Source organism: Meles meles, chromosome 7 (assembly GCF_922984935.1).
Source record: "Meles meles chromosome 7, mMelMel3.1 paternal haplotype, whole genome shotgun sequence".
Classification (NCBI taxonomy): domain Eukaryota; kingdom Metazoa; phylum Chordata; class Mammalia; order Carnivora; family Mustelidae; genus Meles; species Meles meles.
Window position 1 is genome coordinate 52,998,956 of NC_060072.1, and position 8,662 is coordinate 53,007,617.

Below are 8,662 nucleotides of genomic sequence, written 5' to 3' on the forward strand. Positions count from 1 at the left end.
GCACGTGTATATGGAGGGTTGTAAAGGCAGAAAGAAGACAACTATAAAATTACAAGGGAGGCTTAGACAAGAAGCCATCTAAAACAGAGGTTTTTAACCATTTTACTGCTACAACATGAATGAGATGATATTTTCATGTGCCATCCCCACCCTGACTCATCTCTATAAAGGGGTCCAGGATTATGTCTAATTCTGGCTGCTAGCATTAATTCATTTAAGAACATCCAGGGATGCCTGACTCACTCAGTTAGGAGAGTGTGTGACTCTTGATCTCAGGTTGTGAATTCAAGCCCCATGTTGGGTGTAAGGATTACTTTAAAAAATAAAATAAAATTTTAAAAAGAAAATACAGACTTAAAACTTCTATGGATAGTAATTCTGCAATAGTTATTGAAATATAAAACATACACATATTTTGACCTAATAGCAACACTTTAAAGAACCTATTTTGTTATGTTTGCATTTATGGGTACTAAACATGTTTAAGGCTATTGTGATTACAGAATATTACGAATGATAAAAATGCTCATCAATATATCTATATTGTATAATAACAAATATTTCCATTCAGTGTATCTACGCAAGGGAATACTATGCAATTGTTAAACAAGAATAGGACAGCTTTACATATTTTCTTTAGGATAATCACTAAAGTCAATTCTTACATCAAAAAACTTGGAGGTGGGGAACATGGGTGGTCAGTTGGTTGAGCTAGGGACTCTTGATTTCTTCTAGGTCATGATCTCAGAGTTGTGAGATCAAGCCCGAAATAGGGCTCTGCACTCAGCCTGGAGTCTGCTTTTCCCTATTAGGGTCTCTTGGCTGGATCTGAGAGCTGAACTGACAAAGGCAGAATAACAGAAGAAAAACATACAAATTTATTTAATATCATTTTGACGTGACAAGGGAGGCTTCACAAGGAAACGAAGATGCAAAGAACTGGTTAAGCCTGAGTATTTTTATGCCAGGTATGACGACGAACAGATAGTTGAGGAGAAATATGGTATGCCCAGGAGTATGAAGTAATTGTAGTAAACTGGAGGAAACTCAGCAAGTCCTATTCAGATTCTTTGCAACATTCCTTTGTTTTTGGAACTAAGCATGTTCCTTTCCTGCTGGTATAGGGTAGGTACCTCTCACATGAGGCTTTTATGACCTATTTCAGGGAGGAATTGTCGGAAGGGGGTGAAATGACATTCCTTTTTCTGCAGTTCTATCTAACTCCTTCAGCTGAAAATAATCAGCATGCCAAGGGGCTATATTTTGGAGTAGTATGTGTCCTTCCAGTTTAGAACTGCATTTGTGCCTTTGATTGTCTATTGACTGGGTTACTTGACAACTCTAAAGACTCAGAGATTAACGGATAGATGCAAATACTTCCTGTCTAGCGGAGGAAAAGATAATCCTTAAGGTTATGGTTTGTGGTTCAAAAGGACATTAACCAGTTTTGTATCCAACCCAGCAATCTTCTCTAGCATTCCTTTATTAAATTGGCTGCAGGGGTGCCTGGGTGGCTCAGTGAGCTAAGCCTCTGCCTTCAGCTCAGGTCATGGTTTGGGGGTTCTGGGATCCGCATCCGACTCTCTTCTCAGTGGGGAGCCTACTTCCCTCTCTCTCTCTGCCTGCCTCTCTGCCTACTTGTGATCTCTGTTTGTCAAAAAAATAAATAAAATATTTTTGAAAAAATTGACTGTAAGCACCAAGCTTCTCAAATGAACTTTGAGCTGATTTTAACATCTCATTTGTTCTTTCATTACTTAACAAGTTATAGAAGACCTTTGACACCTCTTCATTTTATATTTGCAGGAGAGTTGGGACTCTACATTTTTTGAAAATTACACGTAATGGCTCAGTGGATTAAGCCGCTGCATTCGGCTCAGGTCATGATCTCAGGGTTGTGGGGTCGAGCCCCGCATCGGGCTCTCTGCTCTGCAGGGAGCCTGCTTCCTCCTCTCTCTCTGCCTGCCTCTCTGCCTACTTGTGATCTTTCTCTCTGTCAAATAAATACATAAAAATCTTTAAAAAAAAAAAGAAAGAAAATTACACGTTAATATCATTTTCACAGAACTGAAAAGATGCCACTCAAAGTGATTCCTGGCACTTATTCATTGATTAGTCAAAGCCTTGATACAATATATTGTATCCTGCTGTTCGCAGACAAAGGAGTCATGAAGTTGGCAATTGGCTGGACTTTAGGCAGCAGAAAAGGCCTAAAATTTGCTGCTGCTTTTGGAAATATTGGTTAGCTTATGTGTTAGTTTTCTATTGCTGCTCTAACAGTTTTTACCACAACTCAGTGTTTAAAGGAACACAAATTTATTACCTCACAGTTCTATAGGTCAGAAGCCTGACATGCATCTCACTGGGTAGATATTGAGGGGCCACAGGGCTGTGCCCTTTTCTGAAGACTGTAGGGGAAAATTCATTTCCTTGTTTTTTTTCCCCAACTTCTAGAGGCTTTCTGCATTGCTTAGCTCATGGTCCCCTTCCATCTTCAAGGTCAGTAATGACAGGTTAAGTCCTTCTCATATGGCAACATTCAACCTGTCTATTCTGTCTCCCACTTACACTTTTAAAGATCCTTGCTATTTGGCTTCTCCCTATTTTTAGGGCAGCCGATTAACAACCTTAATTCCATCTGCAACTTTAATGCCCCTTTTCCATGCCATAATACATTCACAGGTTTCATAGATGAGGACATCTTTGGAACCATTCTCTGCATACCATAGGTTATAAGCATCAAGGGATAAAACAGAGATTTAGGGAAATAATATATACAATTCTCGTCTTTATATTTTTGCCGAGACATCTCTCCAGTATCTTCGTGGACCAGAGCTAGGTCCCTTGCTAACAAAGGCAGTGTGGGCCTTCCACGGCACGTATTTACAGTGGCAAATGCCAGGCATCTTTGTGCAAACGTTAATGTGTGCTATGCATTTTAAATAGATCTTTTGCACTACTCTATTTTCATAGAATGAAAGATGTGATGAAGTCAGACAGAATTGAATTTAAATTCTATTACTTACCATTTTCATGCACTTTGAGCAATTTCCCCAACCTTCCTACACTTCAATTTCTTCATTTGTATATTAAGGATTAATAATAGCTAGTGAAAAAGGTTTTTGAGAGAGTTGAACACAATAATGCATGTGAGGTCATGAACAGAGGCTCTAAGTATATTTAAATCATTTTTTTCCTTTTGGACTTTTTCCCAGGAGATTAGCTCTCTTGACCTAGGGTACATAACCCCAAATGGTATAAATCTAATGCTTGGTCTCAACATGGATTTGTACCCAAACCTAGAAAAGTAGACCAGAAGACACACTGGAAGCCCCAAGGAGGTAATTTTTTTTTAAAGTAATCTCTACACCTAACCTGGGACTCCAACTCACAACGCCGAGATCAAGAGGTATATGCTCTTCTGACCGAGCCAGCCAGGCATCCTCTCCTCCTCTCCCCAAAAGGAGGTAAATCTTGTACATAGGGAAGGAAACGCTCTTTTTTCTTTTCCTTTCCTTTCTTCTTCCTTCCTTCCTTTCTTTCTTCCTCTCAACAAAAAATAGAGATTTAGGGGCACCTGGGTGGCTCAGTGGTTTAAGCCTCTGCCTTCGGCTCAGGTCATGATCTCAGGGTCCTGGGATCGAGCCCCGCATCGGGCTCTCTGCTCAGTGGGGAGCCTATTTCTCCCTCTCTCTCTGCCTGCTTCTCTGCCTACTTGTGACCTCTCTCTCTGTCCAAAAAATAAATAAATAAATAAATAATCTTAAAAAAAAAATAGAGATTTAGCGGGGTATGTGGGTGGCTCAGTTGGTTAAGCATCTGCCTTTGGCTCAGGTCATGATCCTGGGGATCATGGGACCTAGCCCTGGTCTGCGGGCTCCCTGCTCAGCGGGGAGTCTACTACTCCCTCTCCCTCTGACCCTGCTCTTGTTGGCTCTCTCTCTTTAATGAATAGACAAAAAACCTTTAAAAAATAGTGATTTAGATAATTTGGTGAAGACAAAAATATTGAGTTCATGAAAGAAGCTAATAATAATAGATCATACTGTGTGTCTGACATTGTATGAAATAGTTTATAAATGTTATATTTACTTCCAATTACTACAGGGTGTTATTCCTATTTTACAGAAAAAATCAAGGCCCAAAGTAGGTACATTATTTGCCCTAATTGGATGCTAACAGTCTAAACTGTTGAATCCTATGTTATTGTTAACTTTGTGCTACTCGAGGATGTGGGGGTGTATCCATTTTTTTTTTTTAAGAGTTTATTTATTTATTTGACAGTGAGAGAGGGAACAAAAGTAGGGGGACTGGGAGAGGGAGAAGCAGGCTTCCCCCTGAGCAGGGACCCCCGATGATGCAGGGCTTGATCCCTGGACCTTGGGATCAGGACCTGAACTGAAGCCACCCAGGGGCCCCTATCCATTTCTTTTGATGGACATGCTGGATGGAATGCTGAGAAGAACCAATCAATATGGTAAGTTTAAACTTCTACTCTAAAGGAAGTATGGTCAGTGTAGTAGATGGAAAAAGTTTTCCTTAACCTCCTGGGTCGCTGGCCAAGCCTGAGAGTTAAATTGACAAAGACAGATTAACCAGAGAAAAGCATACAAATTGTTTAAAAATGATTAAATAACATGGGCCCCTGGGTGGCTCAGTGAGTTAAAGCCTCTGCCTTCAGCTCAGGTCATGATCCCAGTACCTGGGATCGAGCCCTGCATCGGGCTCTGTCTCTCTCTGCCTGCCTCTCTGCCTACCTGTGATCTCTGTCAAATAAATAAATAAAATCTTTTAAAAAAATGTTTAAAGAACACAATGTAGTAGACACAAACAAACTTTATTTAACACTTTAACAAGTGGACAGTTTCCATTCGGAGAACTACAAAATGGGGCAGAAGGCAGGAAACTTTTATAGGGTAAATAAAGAACAAGGAAGTAATTATCGAGCTCAGGTTTGGCTTAGTGTTTGGGGATTGACTGATTGGATATATTGAGTTTTTGGCCTAGTGAAGTATTTACAGGTACATGACATTTATCTAAATTTCAGTTTGCTGGCCTAGCATCGTGGGCAGAGGCGACCCCATCTCAGACCTACAAATTTATTTCAACAAATTTATTATAATTTTGATGTGACCTGGGAGCCTTCATCAGAAAACGAAGACCCAAAGATATAGACCAGTGTGGTTTTGTGCTAGGTTTGATAAAGAGTAACAGTAGTAGGGGAATATCATAAGTTAAAGAGTATGAGGTAATTGTTATAAATCGGGAGATTCGTTGTGGTGTCCCTTTGTCTTCAGAGATAAGGAAGGATGTTCCTTTCTGCCCACGGCACCTCTCACAGGAGGGTTTTATGACCTGTTTTAGAGAAGAAGGAAGAGGGAAGCAGGAGTTTAGAATGGCTTTCGGGTTTCTGCCATTTTTTCAAACTCTCTTCAGTTAAAAATAGTCACTACAACAAGGTGCTTTATTTCAGGGTAGTGTGTCCTGAGAACTCCATCATGGGTATTAGTGGTAAGGAATAGGAGGCATTTTTTATTTTTTAATTCCGTATATTTTATTCAGTTGAGAGAAGGGCAAACATCTAGGGAATTGTTCAGTTAACTAATATTTATTGGACATCTTCTCTTTGGTAGGGATTACAAAATGTCCCTCTTTTACATTCATCTTCAATTTTCTCCATGAAAGTTGAGGGGCTTGGATAATTTTAAAGTTCTTTTTTGCTTAAAAACTTTAAGAGTCTCTAAGTCCTTTTAATCTTCATCTTATTTCCTCCCGACTAGACCTTAAAGTGGCATATAGCCTGGTGGTGGGATGGGAGTGTGACGTGTATGGTGGTTCACACCTGCAGTTGGTGGTGGTTAGAGTGAAGGTTATGGTTTCCTACTTTCCCTACTTCATCCAGGCCACCTTTGCATAGAAGTGGTGATCATACTTGTTTACTTACTTGGTTACCTGTAAACAGATACTTTCCAATGGTACTAACACCTCGAGGGTTAAGGGCCCACTCTTCCTCTACAATTCATTGTGCAGTGCTGGACTTGGCAGTTTTGAGCAAAGGTTATTCAATGTTAGGTTGATATGCAAAATTATATTGGCCAACCTACTATTCTATTTGCTTTAGTTGTTGTGGAACAACTGAGCTCCTTTCACATCCTGATCTTTCCTTACTTAGCTGAGTTTGCAGGGGGAGGGCTTCTACTTAAACAGATAGAATGCATTTCCTTTTCACCCGTTTAGGCTAATGACTTTCAGTGTTATGCAGAGTAAAGAAATTATTTAGCTTTCCATTCAGAAGAACTATTTTGTTTGAAAAAGAAAAGACTAATTCCAGCAGAATCATTAAATGAAAATGAGAAAGCTTAGCAAAATTCAAAAAAAAAAAAAAAAAAAGGATAAGTCAGTCAAGGATTTTCTAGGGATTACAAATTGTTTTGCTCTGTTTACATCGAGGGAGACACATTCTTCAGTACCTGTTCCCAAGCCGATTTAGTCCATGAGAATGATTTTCCTATGGATGGAGTTTTTTTCCCCAATACTTCACTTTATTATTGATCCATTTCTTTTTTATCCTGAAATTGTCTTTGGAAAACTGCTAAGACCTATGACTCTGAAAGACTGGTCTGTCTTAGAGGGAAATGAAGTTGAAAAGAATTACTGTGAAATATGGGGTACAAGATTTTAGGTCAGAAAATTAAACTACTGGTTCATAATCCGTAAGACATGGTCTGTGAGTATTCCCAGGCTAGATTGAAATCATTCAACAAAATCATACATCATCGCTATCTTCTTCCCTAATATCATCGAAATGTGTAACTTTTGGTAGAGGTTCAGCTGGTGACCAGGGAATACAAAACATCTTTAGAGCCGGAATGCATCTCTATGTGGTAGTAGTGCTTCACTTCCAATGGGGCTGGACTGGCCCTGTTCCGCCAAGGTATGCAACCTCCACAGGCTTTTGGAAAAATACTCTCTGGCGCCTGGATTCCTTATCCTTGGAATATAATACAGGACTTCTTTAGACACTTAACAGCAATAATTCTCCCATGGAACCCATGGAAGTACATGAGTAATGTGAACCTTGTATCATCTGAAAATTATCTATGGATACAACTTTTTCATTGGTGCTCAGAGATTCAGCTTAGGCTTAATATCTACTGTACATCTCCGCAAGAAAGCTTTAAATTTCTTTGACATGCCCAAAACCTAAGTTTGAATTAAATGACTAATGCTTTACCTAGTTTTTACCACTAGTTCTCTGCCAGAATCTTTTCAATTCATCCTCTGCCAAAGCCTGTCAACCATCATGACAACATACCCTCTCACCTCCCTATAGCTCATGCCTCTGCTTTTCCAGTCCTTTGGCTGCCCTCCGGTTTCTTCCCTCACATACTCGTCTGGCTGGTTCTTAGAAGCCTGGCAGGGATTTCTTGACATAAATCTGGCTACCACAAAGTAAGAGCCAGGAGTCCAAACACACCTCCCTGGGTGCAAATCTAAACGGATCTAATTTATAAACAAAGAGAAAACTCCTATTTTTCCCTCTAAAAACAAAGCATGCATTGGCTTTTAAAGGAGAGAATTAAGAGAAAATAACTGACGAAAACAGAGTTCAGAAAGAAATATGAGGTAAAAAATAGTTACTGGATTAAGAGGACACCAGAAAAGCACCAGCCTCAGTTACTAGTCCGCGAGGAGTCCCCCAGCCTTCCGTAAAGGTAAAGGAGGGCAGTTATCTTTGTTCTTTGCACCGAAGTAATCCAAGCTTCCAAAACAGGAGGCGACACATCCTAGGTGCTCTGCGAATATTTCCTGAATATTCACAAGACTAGGAGAATTAAAAACTGACAAACTGCTCTCGTAAATAAAATGACAAAGGCTACTGCCTCATCCAGTGTTTAGCATCCCCAAATACAGCCCCATTGTTCTGTTCTCTTTATGCCTCTTCCCTTATTTTTGTCGTTCTCTTTTACATACACATGTAAATCTAAGAGCATACACGTACACAAAATCCCTGAAACTACAGACTTAAATGTGTTATTCAAAGCAAGTCTTCTTGCGTGGCTGCTTTTAAATGAACGTCAACTCCTAATGGGTTCAGTTTCTGAGCAGCCTTCTTTCCCGCCTTCTCGGAGTTGAGGTGAGGGATTAAACAATCAGCATTCTCTCTCCAGTTCCTCCGCCTTTTTTTTCCCCCCTTCTCTCCTTTCCTCGGCTTAATTCCCTTTCCCAGTCTGTCGTTTCTCTTAGGGTTGTGGCTTCGCTTTCTCCCTCTCTGCTTGATCGTCCCTTTGATCCTTTCTTTCTATCCCTTATTCCCAGAAGCTCCAGAAAATACCTCCTTTTTTTCGCCCCTTTTCACGTCACTTCCCTCCCTTCTCCCATCTCCTCGGTGAGAGCGAGGTCCCCACTAGAGGCCAGCACTTTCTCAGTTTCGTCCCTCCAACCGGCGAGCAGAACTCGGAGAGAAAGAAGGGAAAAAAAGAGGAGAAAGAGAGCGAGAGAGGGGGAAAAAAAAAACCAAACCAACCCCGGGGCCTGGAGCGCTGAGGCCCGGGAGCGGCGTCGTCATGGCAACGGGCGCCGGCAGGAAACGAGGGACGCGCGGGAGGGAGGAGGGGGAGGAGGGCGCCGAGGGGAGGGGAGGGACGGGGGAGGGGTCCAG